Source organism: Mobula birostris, chromosome X, assembly GCF_030028105.1.
Source record: "Mobula birostris isolate sMobBir1 chromosome X, sMobBir1.hap1, whole genome shotgun sequence".
In the NCBI taxonomy this organism is placed as follows: Eukaryota; Metazoa; Chordata; class Chondrichthyes; order Myliobatiformes; family Myliobatidae; genus Mobula; species Mobula birostris.
Window position 1 is genome coordinate 83,760,961 of NC_092402.1, and position 21,673 is coordinate 83,782,633.

Sequence of the window (21,673 nt, forward strand, 5' to 3'; positions counted from 1 at the left end):
TCTTCTTGACTAGATTTTCAACAGCCTTTGTACACCACGTTCCTGTACCCTACCATCCTTTCCCTGTCTCAGTGGAACGTACCTATGCAGAACCCCACGCAAATATCCCCTGAACATTTGCTACATTTCTTCCGTAAGTCACTTCAAGTCAAGTCACTTTTTATTGTCATTTCGACCATAACTGCTGGTACAGTACACAGTAAAAACGAGACAACGTTTTTCAGGACCATGGTGCTAAATGAAACAATACAAAAACTACACTGAACTACATAAAACAACACAAAACTACACTAGACTACAGACCTACCCAGGACTGCATAAAGTGCACAAAACAGTGCAGGCATTACAATAAATAATAAACAAGACAATAGGCACAGTAGAGGGCAGTAGGTTGGTGTCAGTCCAGGCTCTGTGTATTGAGGAGTCTGATGACTTGAGGGAAGAAACTGTTACATAGTCTGGTCGTGAGAGCCTGAATGCTTCTGTGCCTTTTGCCAGATGGCAGGAGGGAGAAGAGTTTGTATGAGGGGTGTGTGGGGTCCTTCACAATGCTGTTTGCTTTACGGATGCAGCGTGTGGTGCAAATGTCTGTAATGGCGGGAAGAGAGACCCCGATGATCTTCTCAGCTGACCTCAGTATCCACTGCAGGGTCTTGCGGTCTGAGATGGTGTAATTTCCGAACCAGGTAGTGATGCAGCTGCTCAGGATGCTCTCAATACAGCCTCTGTAGAATGTGGTGAGGATGGGGGGTGGGAGATGGACTTTTCTCAACCTTCGCAGAAAGTAGAGATGCTGTTGGGCTTTCTTTGCTATGGAGCTGGTGTTGAGGGACCAGGTGAGATTCTCCGCCAGGTGAACACCAAGAAATTTGGTGCTCTTAATGATCTCTACGGAGGAGTCGTCGATGTTCAGCGGAGAGTGGTCGCTCCATGTCCTCCTGAAGTCAACAACCATCTCTTTTGTTTTGTTCACGTTCAGAGACAGGTTGTTGGCTCTGCACCAGTCCGTTAGCCGCTGCACCTCCTCTCTGTATGCTGACTCATCGTTCTTGCTGATGAGACCCACCACGGCCGTGTTGTCGGTGAACTTGATGATGTGGTTCGAGCTGTGTGTTGCAGCACAGTCGTGGGTCAGCAGAGTGAACAGCAGTGGACTGAGCACACAGCCCTGGGGGGACCCCATGCTCAGTGTGATGGTGTTGGAGATGCTGCTCCCAATCCAGACTGACTGAGGTCTCCCAGTCAGGAAGTCTAGGATCCAGTTGCAGAGGGAGCTATTCAGGCCCAGTAGGCTCAGCTTTCCGATCAGTTTCTGAGGAATGATTGTGTTGAATGCTGAACTGAAGTCCAGCATTCGAACGTACATGTCTTTTTTGTCCAGGTGGGTGAGGGCCAGGTGGAGGGTGATGGCAATGGTGTTATCTGTTGAACGGTTGGGACGATAGTTGGGTCTTGATAGTTGGGTCATGACGAGCTTCTCAAAACACTTCATGAGGATGGATGTGAGTGCGATGGGACGGTAATCATTGAGGCAGGACACTGAAGACTTCTTCGGCACGGGGACGATGGTGGCAGCCTTGAAGCATGTAGGAACAATGGCGCTGCTCAAGGAGATGTTGAAGATGTCAGTGAGAACATCTGCCAGCTGGTCTGCACATCCTCTAAGCACTCTGCCAGGAATATTGCCTGGTCCAGCAGCCTTCCGTGGGTTGACCCTGCACAGGGTTCTCCTCACATCGGCCACGGTAAGACACAGCACCTGGTCATTTGGAGGAGGGGTGGTTTTCCTCGCCACCACGTCATTATCTGCCTCAAAGCGAGCGTAGAAGTTGTTCAACGCATCTGGGAGGGAGGCATCACCAGCACAGGCAGGTGGTGTTTTCTTGTAGTTGGTGATATCCTGAATGCCCTTCCACATGCGCCGCGTGTCGCCGCTGTCCTGGAAGTGGCTGTGGATTTGCTGGGCGTGTACACGCTTTGCCTCTCTGATGGCCCGGGACAGTTTGGCCCTCGCTGTTGTTAGGGTCGCCTGCTCTGAAGGCGGAGTCACGGATCCTCAGCAGCGCACGCACCTCCGCGGTCATCCATGGCTTCTGGTTAGAGCGTGTCATGATGGTCTTGGCCACAGTGATGTCATCGATGCACTTGCTGATGTAGCTAGTCACTGCCGTGTACTTCTCGAATCTGGCAGAGTTGCCATCGGTTGCAGCCTCCCTGAACATGTGCCAGTCAGTGTGCTCAAAGCAGTCTTGAAGAGCAGGGATGGCTCCTGCTGTCCAGGTTTTCATCTGCTTCTGAACTGGTCTGGAGCGCCTGACGGGCGGTCTGTATGCTGGGATTAGTATAACAGACATGTGGTCTGAGTAACCGAGGTGGGAACAGGGCCCCGCCTGGTACGCGTTGGGAATGTTTGTGTAAACAAGGTCTAATGCATTCTCCCCTCTCCTTGCAAAGTCCACGTTCTGATGGAATCTGGGGAGTACTGACTTAAGGTTCGCGTGGTTAAAATCTCTGGCGACAATAAACAGTCCATCAGGGTGTGCATTCTGCAGTTCGCTAATAGCCCCATATAGTTCACAGAGCGCCTCCTTAGCATTAGCGCTGGGGGGAATGTACACACCGACTATAAGGACGGTGGTGAATTCCTGCATCCAACAGTCACAAACTCCACTAGCGATGAGCAGTATCTGGAAACCAGCACAGAGCTCTTGCACCACTCCGTATTGATGTAAACACACAAGCCACCACCTCGAGTCTTACCAGAGAGAGCTGCATCTCTGTCTTCCAAGTTCCGGCCTGATAGCCTCATAGTTCCCCTTACTCCAATTAAAATGTTTCCTTAACCTGTCTGTTCCTGTCCTTTTCCAATGCTGGAGAAAAGGAGAGAGAATTGTGATCACTATCTCCAAAATGCTCTCCCACAGAGAGATCTGGCACCTGCCCAGGTTAATTTCCCAATGCCAGATCAAGTAAGCCTCTCCTCTTGTAGGCTTATCTACATATTGTGTTAAGAAACTTTCCTGAACTTACCTAACAAACTCCACCCCATCTAAACCCCTCACTCTAGGGAGATGCCAATCAATATTTGGGAAATTAAAATCTCCCACCACAACAACCCTGTTATTATTACAGGTGTCCCCCTTTTTCCAAACGTTCACTTTGAGAAACCTCGCTGTTACGAAAGACTTACATTAGTTACCTGTTTTCGCTAACAGTAGGTGTTTTCACTGATACGAGAAAAGGCAGCACGCAAAAAATGGCAGCACGCGATAAAAGGCAGCGCGCGCCCCAAGCAGCCAAGCTCCTCCCCCGGAACAGCATTCGGAACGGCATTGCTTAAACACGTGCCTGTGAGCAGCCGTTAGCAAGATAAGTTCTAAGGTATTGGAAAAGCCTAAAAGAGCTCGTAAGGGTGTTACAGTTAGCGTAAAGCTAGACATAATTAAGCTTTTCCATTGTGGTGAACGAAGTGAGGACAAAGTGAATTTGGCTTGTGGAAGTTGACGAAGATGATGTTGAAGAGGTTTTGGCATCCCATGACCAAGAACTAATAGATGAGGAGCTGATGCAATTGGAGTTAGGACAAGTGACGGAAGTCTGTGTAGGGGAGCACTTTGGTTCCAGTGATCATAACACCATTAGTTTCAACTTGATCATGGACAAGGATAGATCTGGTCCTAGGATTGAGGTTCTTAACTGGAAGAAGGCCACATTTGAAGAAATGAGAAAGGATCTAAAAAGCGTGGATTGGGACAGGTTGTTCTCTGGCAAAGATGTGATTGGTAGGTGGGAAGCCTTCAAAGGAGAAATTTTGAGAGTGCAGAGTTTGTATGTTCCTGTCAGGATTAAAGGCAAAGTGAATAGGAATAAGGAACCTTGGTTCTCAAGGGATATTGCAACTCTGATAAAGAAGAAGAGGGAGTTGTATGACACGTATAGGAAGCAGGGAGTAAATAAGGTGCTTGAGGAGTATAAGAAGTGCAAGAAAATACTTAAGAAAGAAATCAGGAGGGCTAAAAGAAAACATGAGGTTGCCTTGGCAGTCAAAGTGAAGGATAATCCAAAGAGCTTTTACAAGTATATTAAGAGCAAAAGGATTGTAAGGGATAAAATTGGTCCTCTTGAAGATCAGAGTGGTCAGCTATGTGCGGAACCAAAGGAAATGGGGGAGATCTTAAATAGGTTTTTTGCATCTGTATTTACTAAGGAAACTGGCATGAAGTCTATGGAATTAAGGGAAACAAGTAGTGAGATCATGGAAACTGTACAGATCGAAAAGGAGGAGGTCCTTGCGGTCTTGAGGAAAATTAAAGTGGATAAATCCCCGGACCTGACAGGGTGTTCCCTCGGACCTTGAAGGAGACTAGTGTTGAAATTGCGGGGGCCTTGGCAGAAATATTTAAAATGTCGCTGTCTACGGGTGAGGTGCCTGAGGATTGGAGAGTGGCTCATGTTGTTCCGTTGTTTAAAAAAGGATCGAAAAGTAATCCGGGAAATTATAGGCCAGTAAGTTTAACGTCGGTAGTAGGTAAATTATTGGAGGGAGTACTAAGAGACAGAATCTACAAGCATTTGGATAGACAGGGACTTATTAGGGAGAGTCAACGTGGCTTTGTGTGTGGTAGGTCATGTTTGACCAATCTTTTGGAGTTTTTCGAGGAGGTTACCAGGAAAGTGGATGAAGGGAAGGCAGTGGATGTTGTCTACATGGACTTCAGTAAGGCCTTTGACAAGGTCCCACATGGGAGGTTAGTTAGGAAAATTCAGTCGCTAGGTATACATGGATAGGTGGTAAATTGGATTAGACATTGGCTCAATGGAAGAAGCCAAAGAGTGGTAGTAGAGAATTGCTTCTCTGAGTGGAGGCCTGTGACTAGTGGTGTGCCACAGGGATCAGTGCTGGGTCCATTGTTATTTGTCATCTATATCAATGGTCTGGATGATAATGTGGTAAATTGGATCAGCAAATTTGCTGTTGATACAAAGATTGGACAGTGAGGAAGGTTTTCAGAGCCTGCAGAGGGACTTGGACCAGCTGGAAAAATGGGCTGAAAAATGGCAGAAGGAGTTTAATACTGACAAGTGTGAGGTATTGCATGTTGGAAGGACAAACCAAGGTAGAACATACAGGGTTAATGGTAAGGCACTGAGGAGTGCAGTGGAACAGAGGGATGGGAATACAGATACAAAATTCCCTAAAAGTGGCGTCACAGGTAGATAGGGTCGTAAAGAGAGCTTTTGGTACATTGGTCTTTATTAATCAAAGTATTGAGTATAAGAGCTGGAATGTTATGATGAGGTTGTATAAGGCATTGGTGAGGCCGAATCTGGAGTATTGTGTTCAGTTTTGGTCACCAAATTACAGGAAGGATATAAATAAGGTTGAAAGAGTGCAGAGAAGGTTTACAAGGATGTTGCCGGGACTTGAGAAACCCAGTTGCAGGGAAAGGTTGAATAGGTTAGGACTTTATTCCCTGGAGCGTAGAAGAATGAGGGAAGATTTGATAGAGTTATGTAAAATTATGATGGGTATAGATAGAGTGAATGCAAGCAGACTTTTTCCACTGAGGCAAGGGGAGAAAAAAACCAGAGGACATGGGTTAAGAGTGAGGGGGGAAAAGTTTAAAAGGAACATTAGGGGGGGCTTCTTCACACAGAGAGTGGTGGGAGTATGGAATGAGCTGCTAGGCGAGGTGGTAAATGCGAGTTCTTTTTTAACATTTAAGAATAAATTGGACAGATACGTGGATGGGAGGTGTATGGAGGGATATGGTCTGTGTGCAGGTCAGTGGGACTAGGCAGAAAATGGTTCGGCACAGCCAAGAAGGGCCAAAATGCCTGTTTCTGTGCTGTAGTTTCTATGGTTTCTATAGTTTCTATGGTTTCTATGGAAGAGGAAAGGATAACAATTGAAACCGAATGCAGTAGCGAACGGACCGAAAGTGAAGTCGTCCAGGAACTGAACGTGAAGCAACTGCGTGAGATTTTCGCTGCAATGAATACAGAAAAGTACGACTTTAATTTTGAAAGGGTACGTAGGTTTAGGGTATATTTGCAAGATGGTTTGAGTGCTTACAAAGAACTGTATGATAGAAAAATGCGCGAGGCTAAGCAGTCAAACATACTGTCGTTTTTCAAGCCTTCCACATCAGCCACAGCAGACGACAAACTTCGACCTTCGACATCAAGGCAGGCAGACATAGAAGAAGATGACCCGCCTGCCCTGATGGAAACAGACGACGATGAGATGACACCTCAGTGTCCCACCATCCCAACCCCTGGGCCACAGACCGATACATTGCCGCGGAGAATGCAGCGGTAGCTGGCACGCACCCAGCGCATCTTTAAGAAAAAAAAGCCGAAATAAACAAGTTAATTAATTAGGTGCCGCCCGGCACGTAAATGTCAGCCCAGATCAGAGGTGATTGCCGATTGCTTACCAGTAGCCTATCTTTATGATATATTTGGAACTTATTTGTATACAGTATCTTGTGTACTATTTTGCATCATTGATGGTATACTTAATGCTTGCCTTGTACTTACCATAATGGGAACTTGGACACCTTTTGATTGTATGTTTTTCTTTCTGTCAGTTTTACCCTACCGCCAATTGCTACATTAAAGAAAGTCAACTCGGAATGTCTTTGTCAGTGTAGTAATTGGGGATGGAGTTTATCTGCCTGTCAATTCATGCAAGGTGTGTGAAGAGGACAGGATATTTCCTTTTTTCCCTCTATTCTCTCCTCTGTAATGATTTAAAAATCTATTTAACTTCAGTTTTTCTCCACTTGGCACGTGGACAAGTGGTTAAGGCGTTTGTCTAGTGATCTCAAGGTTGCTGGTTCGAGCCTCAGCTGTGGCAGCGTGTTTGCGTCCTTGAGCAAGGCACTTAACCACACATTGCTCTAGTCTGTGCGAGGGGTGGCGCCCCACACAGACTTCCAATCTGCGCCTTGTAAGGCATGAAGATGCCCGACACAGGCCTCTCATGGTCTGAGTCGATGTTCCCTCTTTTCTCCAATTCTGATCAATGCCTATTGCGTGGAAATTTGTCTCTCTGTCCACAGATGCTACCTAATCTGTTTCACACCTGAAAACTGTGAAACCAGTTGATGGTCCAGGTTTCAAAGTGCTTCCCAGAACCACTGAAAGGATATCTGGAAAAAGAATCATTTCTGCAAATACCGTATGTCTATGACAAATGATACCCCAGAGACTAATAGGAAATCCCATAAATGTTAAATGAATTAAAGGATAGACAAGATGAGACACGTTAAGCATAATCCTCTTTGTGTGAATCCATGACATAGCCAGCAACATTAAGCTATTCTGAAGATAGACACCAGGATTTTGTTTCTGTATTGTCTCAATACTCAATCTCAGAATTACGGACTGGGAAAGGATGTTGTGTTTTGGAAATCTTTTTTTTTAAGTTTGCTAACAAAATCAAAAGGAGTTGTGTACAATTGATACTCACAGGTAAACTATTCCATATGTAGATTCAGCAACTGAAACAAAACATCGCTGGAGCCATTATTGAGCCAGTGCAGCGCGTGTATTTTTTTCATTTGCATTCGAATATATTTGGCATGTTTTCATCTGCTTTCTTTCAAAATCTTACCGAATTCATTAAAGTATACAGATGTAGAATGATTTTTTTATAACGTCAGTAAAGGTTAAGATATTAGCAGATCAATCACTTTAATTAACTACATCTGACTTAAGTTGTCCTGGAATACTTTTACCACTGGTACACTTCCTGTGAGTTAACCCTGTTAGCACTTCTAATTCCGATAGATGTTTTAAAACAGTCATTTTTCTCTAATTTACTGTTGGCACTTCTAACTCTGTAAGTACTGGCATCAGTTTCACTGCTCTAGGTTACATCATGAGTGCAGCACTGAATTTCAACTACTATTGCTAAAGGTTTCCAATTTTTCTATCAACAGCATGTAAGCGTTCCATTTGCATCTGAGTGCTTAGAACTGGGCCTTATCTTAAGCATACGAGCTTCCTTAGCTTTCTCACCAAATGACTTTTCTCCTTTTACGGACCCAGATAATGGCCTGAAAGTTTGAATCAATGTCATCTGTTTGCCTGAAAGCAAAATGTGTGCCTGTGTACGTGTTCCTTATGTTGAACCCCAGCAATTGAGAGTATATAGCAAAAACTGGAGCTACATGGAAAGCCACCAGAACCCCTGCAGCCAGTTTGCTCATTAATCGCACTGCACAAATAAATGCATTGGCCATATGTACACATTGTTCACAACACACACTACACTGCTTCCCATCTTTGTAAGGAAGAGATCATTCAAAAATCCACATCATTTGCAGATTGAACTTACTCACTGGAACATGCCAAGAGTATTGTATCCATTTCTTGACTTGAAAAAGATGCCACTTCTTGACTCAATTGACAGAATCTTTCATCTGGCCATTTTAAACTGTGGTTGACCCGGCTGGTGGCATAGTGGCATCAGTGCCAGACTTCGGGACGAAAGGTCCCGAGTTTGAATCCAGCCAGCTCCCCTGCACGTTTTCCATCCGTGCTGGGTTACGAGCTGGAGAATGCTTCATTGTTAAACTTTGGTACCCTCATAATGCTTGAATCTTCAGTACTTCTCATTGGTCTCTCAACTGGCTTTTGATTCTGGAGAATACAGTGAAATAAATGTGTGCTTAATTGAATTTTGTTTCATGAAGTACTCAAATAAAAATGAATGAAACTAAAACTACTTTTTCTGTTGAACCATTCAAGAGAAAATGGACCTCAGCTCTTCAATAACCTGATCATTTTCAGAACAGGTTCCTCATGCAGCCATTTTGATAGACTCACAATCTATGCACAAACTTACCTTATAGTATAAGAAACCTGTACAGATTGGATGGGTTGCACCTGAACTCGAGGGGGAGCAATATCCTTGCAGGTAGGTTTGCTAGCATGGTTTGGGAAGGTTTAAACTAATTTGCAAGGGGGATGGGACCCAGATAGACCATTGAAAGAAGTGCATGGAGTAAAGCCAGATCCAACATATAAAGAGGCTTTGAGGAAAGAGAAGCAGAATAAACGGTGTAAAGACAGTAAGGTAGAAGGGCTGAAATGTGTGTACTTCAATGCAAGAAGCATCAGGAACAAAGGTGATGAACTGAGAGCTTGGATACATACATGGAATTATGATGTAGTGGCCATTACAGAGACTTGGCTGGAACCAGGGCAGGAATGGATTCTCAATATTCCTGGATTTCAGTGCTCTAAAAGGGATAGAGAGGGAAAAAAAAGGGGAGGAGGGGTGGCATTACTGGTCAGGGATACTTTTACAGCTACAGAAAGGGTGGGTAATGTAGCAGGTTCCTCTTTTGAGTCAATATGGTTGGAAGTCAGGAACTGGAAGGGAGCAGTTACTCTACTGGGGGTATTCTATAGGCCCCCTGGTAGCAGCAGAGATACAGAGGAGCAGCTTGGGAGGCAGATTTTGGAAAGGTGCAAAAATAACAGGGTTGTTATCATGGGTGACTTTAACTTCCCTAATATTGATTGGCACCTGATTAGTTCCAAGGGTTTAGATGGGGCAGAGTTTGTTAAGTGTGTCCAGGACGGATTCCTGTCACAGTATGTGGACAGGCCGACTAGCGGGAATACCATACTAGATCTAGTACTAGGTAATGAACCGGGTCAGGTCACAGATCTCTCAGTGGGTGAGCACCTGGGGGACAGTGACCACCGCTCCCTGGCCTTTAGCATTATCATGGAAAAGGATAGAATCAGAGAGGACAGGAAAAATTTTAATTGGAGAAGGGAAAATTACGAGGCTATAAGGCTGGAACTTGCGGGTGTGAATTGGGATGATGTGATTGCAGGGAAATGTACTATGGACATGTGGTCAATATTTAGAGATCTCTTGCAGGATGTTAGGGATAAATTTGTCCCAGTGAGGAAGATAAAGAATGGTAGGGTGAAGGAACCATGGGTGACAAGTGAGGTGGAAAATCTAGTCAGGTGGAAGAAGGCAGCATACATGAGGTTCAGGAAGCAAGGATCAGATGGGTCTATTGAGGAATATAGGGAAGAAAGAAAGGAGCTTAAGAAGGGGCTGAGAAGAGCAAGAAGGGGGCATGAGAAGGCCTTGGCGAGTAGAGTAAAGGAAAACCCCAAGGCATTCTTCCATTATGTGAAGAAAAAAAGGATGACAGGAGTGAAGGTGGACCGATTAGAGATAAAGGTGGGAAGATGTGCCTGGAGGCTGTGGAAGTGAGCGAGGTCCTCAATGAATACTTCTCTTCGGTATTCACCAATGAGAGGGAACTTGATAATGGTGAGGACAATATGAGTGAGGTTGATGTTCTGGAGCACGTTGATATTAAGGGAGAGGAGGTGTTCGAGATGTTAAAATACATTAGGATGGATAAGTCCCTGAGGACTGACGGAATATTCCCCAGGCTGCTCCACGAGGTGAGGGAAAAGATTGCTGAGCCTCTGGCTAGGATCTTTATGTCCTCGTTGTCTACGGGAATGGTACCAGAGGATTGGAGGGAGGTGAATGTTGTCCCCTTGTTCAAAAAAGATAGTAGGGACAGTCCGGGTAATTATAGACCAGTGAGCCTTACGTCTGTGGTGGGAAAGCTGTTGGAAAAGGTTCTTAGAGATAGGATCTCTGGGCATTTAGAGAATCATGGTCTGATCAGGGACAGTCAGCATGACTTTGTGAAGGGCAGATCATGTCTAACAAGCCTGGTAGAGTTCTTTGAGGAGGTGACCAGGCATATAGATGAGGGTAGTGCAGTGGATGTGATCTATATGGATTTTAGTAAGGCATTTGACAAGGTTCCACATGGTAGGCTTATTCAGAAAGTCAGAAGGCATGGGATCCAGGGAAGTTTAGCCAGGTGGATTCAGAATTGGCTTGCCTACAGAAGGCAGAGGGTCATGGTGGAGGGAGTACATTCAGATTGGAGGATTGTGACTAGTGGTGTCCCACAAGGCTCTGTTCTGGGACCTCTTCTTTTCGTGATTTTTATTAACGACCTGGATGTGGGGGTAGGAGGGTGGGTTGGCAAGTTTGAAGATGACACAAAGGTTGGTGGTGTTGTAGATAGTGTAGAGGATTGTCGAAGATTGCAGAGAGATATTGATAGGATGCAGAAGTGGCAGATGGATTTCAACCCGGAGAAGTGTGAAGTGGTACACTTTGGAAGGACAAACTCCAAGGCAGAGTACAAAGTAAATGGCAGGATACTTGGTAGTGTGGAGGAGCAGAGGGATCTGGGGGTACATGTCCACAGATCCTTGAAAGTTGCCTCACAGGTACATAGGGTAGTCAAGAAAGCTTATGGAGTGTTAGCTTTCATAAGTCGAGGGATAGAGTTTAAGAGTCGCGAGGTAATGATGCAGCTCTATAAAACTCTGGTGAGGCCACACTTGGAGTATTGTGTCCAGTTCTGGTCGCCTCACTATAGGAAGGATGTGGAAGCATTGGAAAGGGTACAGAGGAGATTTACCAGGATGATGCCTGGTTTAGAGAGTATGGATTATGATCAGAGATTAAGGGAGCTAGGGCTTTACTCTTTGGAGAGAAGGAGGATGATAGGAGACATGATAGAGGTATACAAGATATTAAGAGAAATAGATAGAGTGGATAGCCAGCACCTCTTCCCCAGGGCACCACTGCTCAATACAAGGGGACATGGCTTTAAGGTAAGGGGTGGGAAGTTCAAGGGGGATATTAGAGGAAGATTTTTTACTCAGAGAGTGGTTGGTGCGTGGAATGCACTGCCTGAGTCAGTGGTGGAGGCAGATACACTAGTGAAGTTTAAGAGACTACTAGACAGGTATATGGAGGAATTTAAGGTGGAGGGGTTATATGGGAGGCAGGGTTTGAGGGTCGGCACAACATTGTGGGCCGAAGGGCCTGTACTGTGCTGTACTATACTATGTTCTATGTTCATACAAAAGATCATTCAAGACTCTTTAAGATATAGATGATTGCCTATACAATCAAATGTCATTTCAGCCCAATTCTGCACTATACTCATTGGCTTCAGTATTGTACAGACTTCCTGTCTGTAGATCCTTGTGAAAATTTCTATTCAATAAAAACATTGCATTACTAGAAATGATTTGTTAGCTATGTAATGTTTTGTAAAGTAACCAAAAGAAAAACACGAATAAACACATGTTCTTCGATTGTACTTTAATGAGGCATGCACATATGGTGTGATGGTATAATGATGTGCGCTTTTCCTGTACTTTTACATATAACCCATAATGAATTATGTAACCAACAAAGAATGCTTAATCAAACAATATATTTACAGTATTACTCAAATAGTCCTGTAATATTAAATACACAACAAAATTAAATACTTTGGTCATACGACTTGCATGTTAAACATTTCCTTTTTACTGGCCATTTTAAACTGTGGTTGACCCAGCTGGAGGCATAATGGCATCAGTGCCGCACTTTGGGACGAAAGGTCCCGAGTTTGAATCCAGCCGGCTCCCCTGCATGCTTGACATCCGTGCTGGGTTACGAGCTGGTGATCTCTTTGGAAACTCAGCTGGCAGAAGGCAATGGCAAACCTCTGCTGTAACTTGCCTCGTACGCGGTTCCCCACTACATCAGAGAGGCGTGGGAGGAAATCGTCCGCTAACCGGAGAAACTCCGGATGCGACGTACCCTTTCTTTCCTTATGCTCATGACAGTTGTATTTGATTACTTTGGATTCTGCTTTGGAACTCGGGCTTTCACTATTGCTGCATGATTAAAATGTCTTATTTGTATCTCCCCTTTCTTTAGTTTTCCTTAATGCCATCTCCCTTGTCAGAAGTGCAGAGGTGAGTTTCATGACTTGAATTAAATTTGCTTATCAATTAAACCAGAAGTAAACTTGTCACACAGTTGAAGCATCCAAGCTGCCGTGCTGAGAAAGGTCCTTCAATGAAATAATTTTATTTACTGAGAGTCTTATGCAACATTTGATTCCAAATTCCAAATTTATTGTTCTTCACCATTTTTAATGGTTGAGGGTTGAAATGATCAGTTGTTCAATCAGAATTTCACTATAAGGGCTCATAAAGCAAAGTCCTGCTTTCTGAACTGATGTTTAGAATAACTCCCAGAAGACCATTCACTCCTCCACAATTTTATGCAAAAAATCAATAGATTCAATTTAGATATATTCAGGATTTTGCAAGTGTTAAGGAAAAGTACTTAAGATGTTGGTTTGGATTTCAGGCTAAATCTACGAGAACTAGAAAAGTTATTGGTTTGTTGTTGGTCATAGACAGAATAAATGATTCATTACTTACACAATATGTGTTATCACTTTGAATGGAAGGATTGATTTTCACTGTGTTATCTTTTTTGACACTCTTGCAATATTCAGTGTATAAGCACTGTTTGAAATTGGATTGAATGAGCCTAGGAATTTGTCCTTGTAATATTTTCATTGCTTGTTATTTAATGAGAATAACAGATTAACAGATTCTCTGTTTACTTCTTCACATTAAATTTCTCCTCATTTGATAATATTTGAGTGCACATGTTGGCTGACTTATTATTTGACATAATGTGGTACAGGTCCACAATCGCTTATCCGAAATCCTTGGGGCCAGTTGCATTTTGGGATTCATAATTTTGTGGATCTCAGACCCCCCCCCCCACCCCAGATATCAAAAAACATGTATGCTCAAGTCCCTTATTTAACCTGTCTCAGTGCGGTGGACTTTAGGACCCGGCGCGTACTAAACCTACGCACATCCTCCCATATACTTTAAATCATCTCTAGGTTACTTATATTACCTAATACAATGTAAATGCAATGTAATTAGTTGTTATACTGTATTGTTTAGGGAATAATGACAAGAAAAAAATTTATTTACAACAAAAATATTCAATAAAACATAAAAATACACAGCTTCAAACGAACCAAATCAAACACATGGTAAATGACTTACTGGAATAAATGTAGAACGTCACTGTCACTATAAAACTTCAGTAACTTGTCTTTCTATTGATTTAAATCATATACAGTGGTAGTTCCGACACCATATTCTTCAGTAAGATGCCGCACAGACACACCACAATCAAGCTTCTGCAATAACTCCACTTTCTGCGTTATTGGTAATGATAGATGCTTCCTTCTCTTTTTCTCATTGTTACCCATAGCTCTTTTTGACATTTTCACAGTGAAATTAAACACAAAGTCAACAGTGAACACAAAATATCAGCGAACAGCAAATGCACGTGTAACCAGTACGAGCGCTGAGCCACAAATGACGTCTGGCGGCCTCTGCTAGTGCTGCCACATCACACCTGAGTGACGTCAGCTGTTGACAAGAAAAACTTCGGTTTTCGGAGCTTTTTGGATTTCAGAATTTCGGATAAAGGAATGTGAACCTGTACTAAATTTCACAAATGTCCTTTGATAATCTAATATTCCACAGTGAAATTTTCCTGATCTGCTTATGAAAAAATTCATGGATACAAAGCAGTATAGCAAGAATACATAAAATTATATAAAGCATTTTTATAGCCCACACAATAGTAACAGGGACATCGAGGAGAAGATAGGGAGACAGATTCTGGAAAGGTGTATAGGTTTCCCCCGCCATCCGAAGGTAGAGCATTCCTATGAAACAGTTCGTAAGCCGAAATGTCGCAAAGCGAAGAAGCAATTACCATTTATTTATATGGAAAAAAATTGTGAGTGTTCGCAGACCCAAAAATAACCTACCAAATCATGCCAAATAACACATAAAACCTAAAATAACAGTAACTTATCGTAAAAGCAGGAATGATATGATAAATACACAGGCTGTATAAAGTAGAAATACTTTTCTACAATCATTGCTTCACTGTTCTCCGTAACAAAATATCTCATGCAAGCGCTCTCGGCAGATACACTCTCTCCAGTAACCCTTAAGCTATGAAGCTGCCAAATCATACCAAATAACACATAAAAATACACAACCTATATAAAGTAGAAATAATGTATGTACAGTGTAGTATCACTTACCGGAATCGGGAAGACAGCGTCGAGCACACTGATGATGGCGTGTTAGGCTGGGTTGTTGGAGGTTAGGGTGGTGCAGTGGTCCCCAACCTCCAGGCCGCCAACCGATACCAATCCGTGGAAAATTCAGCGGTAGCCGGGACACACCCAGCACATCTTTAAGAAAAAAGCCAAAATAAACAAGCTAATTAATTAAGTGCCGTCTGGCATGTAAATGTCGGCCCAGATCAGAGGCGACGCAATCGGCAATCGCCTCTGATCTGGGCCGACATTTACATGCCGGGTGGCACCTAATTAATTAATTTGCTTATTTCAGCTTTTTTTCTTAAAGATATGCTGAGTGCGTCCCGGCTATTGTTGCATTCTCCGCGGCAATGTATCGGTCCGTGGCCCGGGGGTTGGGGTGGTGGGACACTGGGGTGTCATCTCATCATCATCTGTTTCCATCAGGGCAGGCAGGTCATCTTCTTCTATGTTTGCCTGCCTCGATGTCGAAGGTCGAGGTTCGTTGTCTGCTGTGGCTGATGTTGAAGGCTTGAAAAACGACAGTATACTTGACTGCTTAGCCTCGCGCATTTTTCAATCATACAGTTCTTTGTAAGCACTTAAATCATCCTGCAAATATGCCTTAAACTGGCATACCCTTTCAAAATTAAAGTCGTACTTTTCTGCAATCATTGTTGTCAATTGCAGTGAAAATCTCACGCAGTAGCTTCATGTTCAGTTCCTGGACGACTTCACTTTCGGTCCGTTTGCTACTGCATTCAGTTTTGATTGTTATCCTTTCCTCTTCCAATTGCATCAGCTCTTCATCTATCAGTTCTTGGTCATGGGACGCCAAAACCTCTTCAACATCATCTTCGTCAGCTTTCACAAGCCAAACTCACTTTGTCCTTACTCCGTTCACCACGATCAATACGCTTAATTATGTCTAGTTTTACGCTAACTGTAACGCCCTTAGGAGCTCATTTCGGCTTTTTCGACACCTTAGCACTCATCTTGCAAGTATCCAGATGTTGTGGTCCATGTAGGGACCAATGACATGGGTAGGAAGAGTGAGGGGGTCCTGTGTAGTGAGTTCAGGGAGTTAGGTGCGAAGCTGAAGGGCAGTACCTCCAGGGTAACAATCTCAGGATTGCTACCTGTGCTACGTGCGAGTGAGGCGAGGAACAGAAGGATTATACAGATCAATACGTGGCTGAGAGGATGGTGCAGGAGGGAGGGCTTCAGGTTTTTAGATAATTGGGCTTTGTTCCAGGGAAGGTGGGATCTGTTCCAACGGGACCGTTTACACCTGAACTGGGGGGGGTACTAACATTCTTGCAGGAAAGTTTGCTAGTGCTGCTTGGGGGTTTTAAACTAAATTTGCAGGGGACAGGGATCCAGAATGTGAGAGAGGATAGCGAGATGAAGTATAAAGGACAGGTGGGGACTACACGGTTCCGGAATATTAAGTGTGAAGTAGAGAAAGGTGAGGCGGGACGAGTGATAAGGAGGATACATGTGCAGAGGGATGGTCTGACGGAGCATGGAGTTAAATGTGCAGAAAGAGTAAGTAAATTTAAGAAGGACAACAAAATTCAAGGGGCGTATAGCCCGGTGAGAGTTCGGGGAGCTGGGTTATGCACAATAGGCAGTGATTTAAACAGAGAGAGGAGAAATGGGTTAAAAATTCTATATCTGAATGCACGAAATGTCAGAAATAAGGCGGATGAGCTTGAAGCTCAGGTGCGAATGGGTAACTATGATATTGTTGGGATAACGGAGACATGGCTGCAGGGGGATCAGACCTGGGAATTGAATGTACAAGGGTATACGTGCTATCGAAGGGACAGAAAGGTGGGCAGAGGGGGTGGGGTGGCCCTGTTGGTGAGGAATGAGATTCAGTCCCTTGCAAGGGGGGACATAGAATCAGGAGAAGTAGAGTCAGTGTGGATAGAACTGAGGAACAGTAAGGGCAAAAAGACCCTAATAGGTGTTATCTACAGGCCCCCAAACAGTAGCATGGATATTGGGTGCAAGTTGAATAGGGAGTTAACAATGGCTTGTGGCAAAGGAAATGCCGCAGTAGTTATGGGGGATTTCAACATGCAGGTGAACTGGGAAAATCAGGTTGGTACTGGACCCCAGGATAGGGAGTTTGTAGAGTGCCTACGGGATGCATTTTTGGAGCAGCTTGTACGAGAGCCGACCAGGGATAAGGCTATTCTGGATTTAGTGTTGTGCAATGAACAGGATTTGATAAGTGATCTTGAAGTAAAGGAGCCATTAGGAGGTAGTGACCATAATATGATAAGTATTTATCTGCAAGTTGAGAGGGATAAGGGCAGATCAGAAGTGTCAGTATTGCAGTTGAACAAAGGAGACTATGGAGCCATGAGGGAGGAGCTGGCCAAAGTTGACTAGTCGGATATCCCAGAAGATAAGACAGTGGAACAGCAATGGCAGGTATTCTTGGGAATAATGCACAAGGTGCAAAATCAGTTCATCCCCCTGGAGAAGGAAGGATTCAAAGGGGGGAAAGTGGCCACAGTGGTTGACAAAGGAAGTCAGAGATAGCATAGCATTAAAAAAGAAGTATAACAGAGCTAAGGTGAGTGGGAAGACAGATGATTGGGAAATTTTTAAGGAGCAACAGAACTTAACTAAAAAGGCAATACGGGGAGAAAAAATGAGGTATGAACGCAAGCTAGCTAGGAATATAAAGGAGGATAGCAAAAGTTTTTTTAGGTATCTGAAGAGAAGGAAGATAGTTAAGAACAACGTTGGGCCCTTGAAGAATGAATTGGGAGAAATTGTTATGGGAAACAGAGAAATGGCAGACGAATTTAATAAGTACTTTGGATCTGTCTTCACTAGGGAAGACACAAGCAATTTCCCAGATGTATGGATGGGCCAAGGACATGGGGTAACAGAGGAACTGAAACAGATTGACATTAGGAAGGAAATGGTGATGAGTAGACTGATGGGACTTAAGGCTAACAAATCCCCAGGTCCAAATGGTCTGCATCCTAGGGTACTAAAGGAGGTGGCTCTGGAAATTGCGGATGCATTGGTGATCATTTTTCAATGTTCCTTAGATTCAGGATCAGTTCCTGAGGAATGGCGAATGGCTAATGTTATCCCACTTTTTAAGAAAGGAGGGAGGGAGAAAACAGAGAACTATCACCCTGTTAGCCTAACATCAGTAGTGTGGAAGATGCTAGAGTCCATTATTAAAAATGAAATACCAGCATATCTTGATAGCAATGATAGGATTGGGCCGAGCCAGCATGGATTTACCAAGGGCAAATCATGCTTGACTAATGTATTGGAGTTTTTCGAGGATGTAACCAGGAAGATAGACGCTGGAGATCCAGTGGATGTGATGTACCTTGACTTTCAGAAGGCATTTGATTAGGTACCACATAGGAGATTGGTGGGTGAAATCAGAGCTCATGGCATTGGGGGGAGGATATTGACATGGATAGAAAACTGGTTGGCAGATAGAAAGCAAAGGGTAGCAGTGAATGGGTGTTTCTCGGAATGGCAGGTGGTGACTAGTGGGGTGCCACAGGGCTCGGTATTGGGACCACAGCTGTTTATGATTTACGTCAATGATTTAGAGGAAGGCATTGTGAATAACATCAGCAAGTTTGCTGATGATACTAAGCTGGGTGGCAGTGTGACATGTGATGAGGATGTTAGGAGAATTCAAAGTGACATGGATAAGCTGGGTGAGTGGGCAGAAACTTGGCAGATGGCGTTTGATGTGAATAAGTGTGAGGTTATTCACTTTGGGAGCAAGAACAGGAAGGCAGATTATTATCTGAACGGTGTAGAGTTAGGTAAGGGAGAAATACAAAGAGATCTAGGAGTACTTGTTCATCAGTCTCTGAAGGTGAATGAGCAAGTGCAGCAGGCAGTGAAGAAGGCTAATGGGATGTTAGTCTTTATTACAAAGGGAATTAAGTACAAGAGCAAGGAAATCCTTTTGCATTTGTACAGGGCCCTGGTGAGACCACACCTGGAGTATTGTGTGCAGTTTTGGTCTCCAGGGTTAAGGAAGGACATCCTGGCTGTGGAGGAGGTGCAGCGTAGGTTCACTAGGTTAATTCCTGGGATGTCCGGACTGTCTTACGCAGAGAGGTTCGAGAGACTGGGCTTGTACACGCTGGAATTAAGGAGATTGAGGAGGGATCTGATTGAGACATATAAGATTATTAAGGGATTGGACAAGATAGAGGCAGGAAATATGTTCCAGATGCTGGGAGAGTCCAATACCAGAGGGCATGGTTTAAGAATAAGGGGTAGGTCATTTAGGACAGAGTTGAGGAGGAACTTGTTCTCCCAGAGAGTTGTGGAGGTGTGGAATATGCTGCCTCAGAAGGCAGTGGAGGCCAATTCTCTGGATGCTTTCAAGAGGGAGCTAGAAAGGTATCTTATGGATAGGGGAATCAAGGGTTATGGGGACAAGGCAGGAACCGGATATTGATAGTAGATGATCAGCCATGATCTCAGAATGGTGGTGCAGGCTCGAAGGGCCGAATGGTCTACTTCTGCACCTATTGTCTATTGTATCTTGCTAACAGCTGCTCACAGGCACGTGTTTAAGCAATGCCGGCTAGAATGCAGTTCCAGGGGAGGAGCTTGGCTGCTCGGGGCACACGCTGCCTTTTATCGCGCGCTGCCTTTTTTTGAAACAGTGAAAACACCTTCTGTTAGCGAAAATAGGTAACTAATGTAGGTCCTTTGCAACAGGGAGGTTTCGTAAAGTGAACATTCAGTAAACGGGGGAACTAAGTACAGTGGATTCAAGTTAATTGCATCATCAATTAATCAGGGCAGCCGCTTATTAAGGGCAACTCATAAAGAACAAAAACAAGTCAAGAAAATAGCCCGGATTCCCTTCATTTATTTGGGACGCTATGCCACTTAACTGGGGTAGGAAACAGGCAGTCACATGCACTAGTGTGGTTGTTAGACACTACACTGTGCTTAGACGAAACAGTTGCATCATTTGTGTGTGTCTGTGTTATGTTATCCATTTGGGCCAACAGGAACCGATTCAAGGAGCAGGGATTTTTGATCAGTTTATTTTACTTTAAAATTTTCTTCAGATCCTTGCCATAGAAAGATTTGACACCAGCCGAAAAAATTACCCTACTGGACCAAATGAAAAACCATCCACCTACCACCACTCATCATCATCAGAAACATAGAAATCTACAAAACTCCCCGACTTGCTACAAAAATTTTGTACAGATGATATCTACAATGCGCAGTATCTTGTAGATATATTGATAATATCTGCAGTATGCTGTACTGAAGTATTGTTCAGCAGCATGCTTTCTGTGGTTTTGGTTTGAAGGTATGGCCCTTGGCTGTGGCGTGTGGACCTGAGCTGGGTTGTGTGGTTGGTTCTGAAATGGGCTGTGTAGATCTAAGCTGGCATCAATATATTCTGTTACCTCTTCTGTGGTAGGTCAGGCATCTTTGTGGTGGGCCGTGTGATTCTGGGGTGAGGTGTGTGTTTTGGAGTGGTGGATTGTGTACTTTGAGGTGTGTGTTGTGTGAATAGATTTCAGTTGAGTAACACAAACTGCATTATTTTGTTTGTGGACAGAATCTGAATGGTTTTTGGACTAAAGATTTGTTCAATTAACTCCGAAAAAAATGGAATTAAAGACTTTCAAAGACTCTGTTTCCACCTCTATACAGTGGCATGCAAAAGTTTGGGCATCCGGTCAAAATTTCTGTTACTGTGAATAGCCAAGTGAGTAAAAGATGACCTGATTTCCAAAAGGCATAAAGTTAAAGATGACACATTTATTTAATATTTTAAGCAAGATTACTTTTTATTTCCATCTTTTACAGTTTTAAAATAACAAAAAAAGAAAAGGGCCCGAAGCAAAAGTTTGTGCACCCTGCATGGCAGTGCTTAGTAACACCCCCTTTGGCAAGTATCACAGCTTGTAAACGCTTTCTGTAGCCAGCTAAGAGTCTTTCAATTCTTGTTTGGGGGATTTTCACCCATTCTTCCTTGCAAAAGGCTTCTAGTTCTGTGAGATCCTTGGTAATTATGTAGCCTGAACACAGTGGCCTTCTTGAATGGTGTGAACTAGATATGGGTGGAGAATCTTGGACATCTCATCAGTGCATGAGTGTGTGACAACATGAGTAGAACAAGATGGAAAGCAACCCCAAGTGAGATCCTTCCATCTTTCTCCCCGCAAAGCAACAAACACAACTGCCCATCACTCACGTCAGCTCTGCACCCACCACTTCAGCTCTGTGTTCCGGACACTCCATCACACACTCTGTGACTCCCAGCCTGGCACAACTACCTCAGTTAGAAGAGTTGGTGCAGTAAATGGGGCAGGCACTGAGACCTTACATTTAGCAACAAATACACGAGTCAAAAACAAAGCACAGATTGAGTGAGTGGGAGAGAGACTTGGAGAGGGAGTGATAGACAAGGTTGGTGTTGAGTCCTGTGTTATTTGTTATTTATATAAATGATTTTGATGTGAATACAGAAGTCTTGATAAATAAATTTGCAGATGACACGAAATTATAGATGTTGTTGATAGTGAAGAAGGTTATCATAAATACAAGGGGATCTTGATCAGTTGGGGAAGTGGGCCAAGGAGTGGCAAATGAATTTCAATACAGTGTGA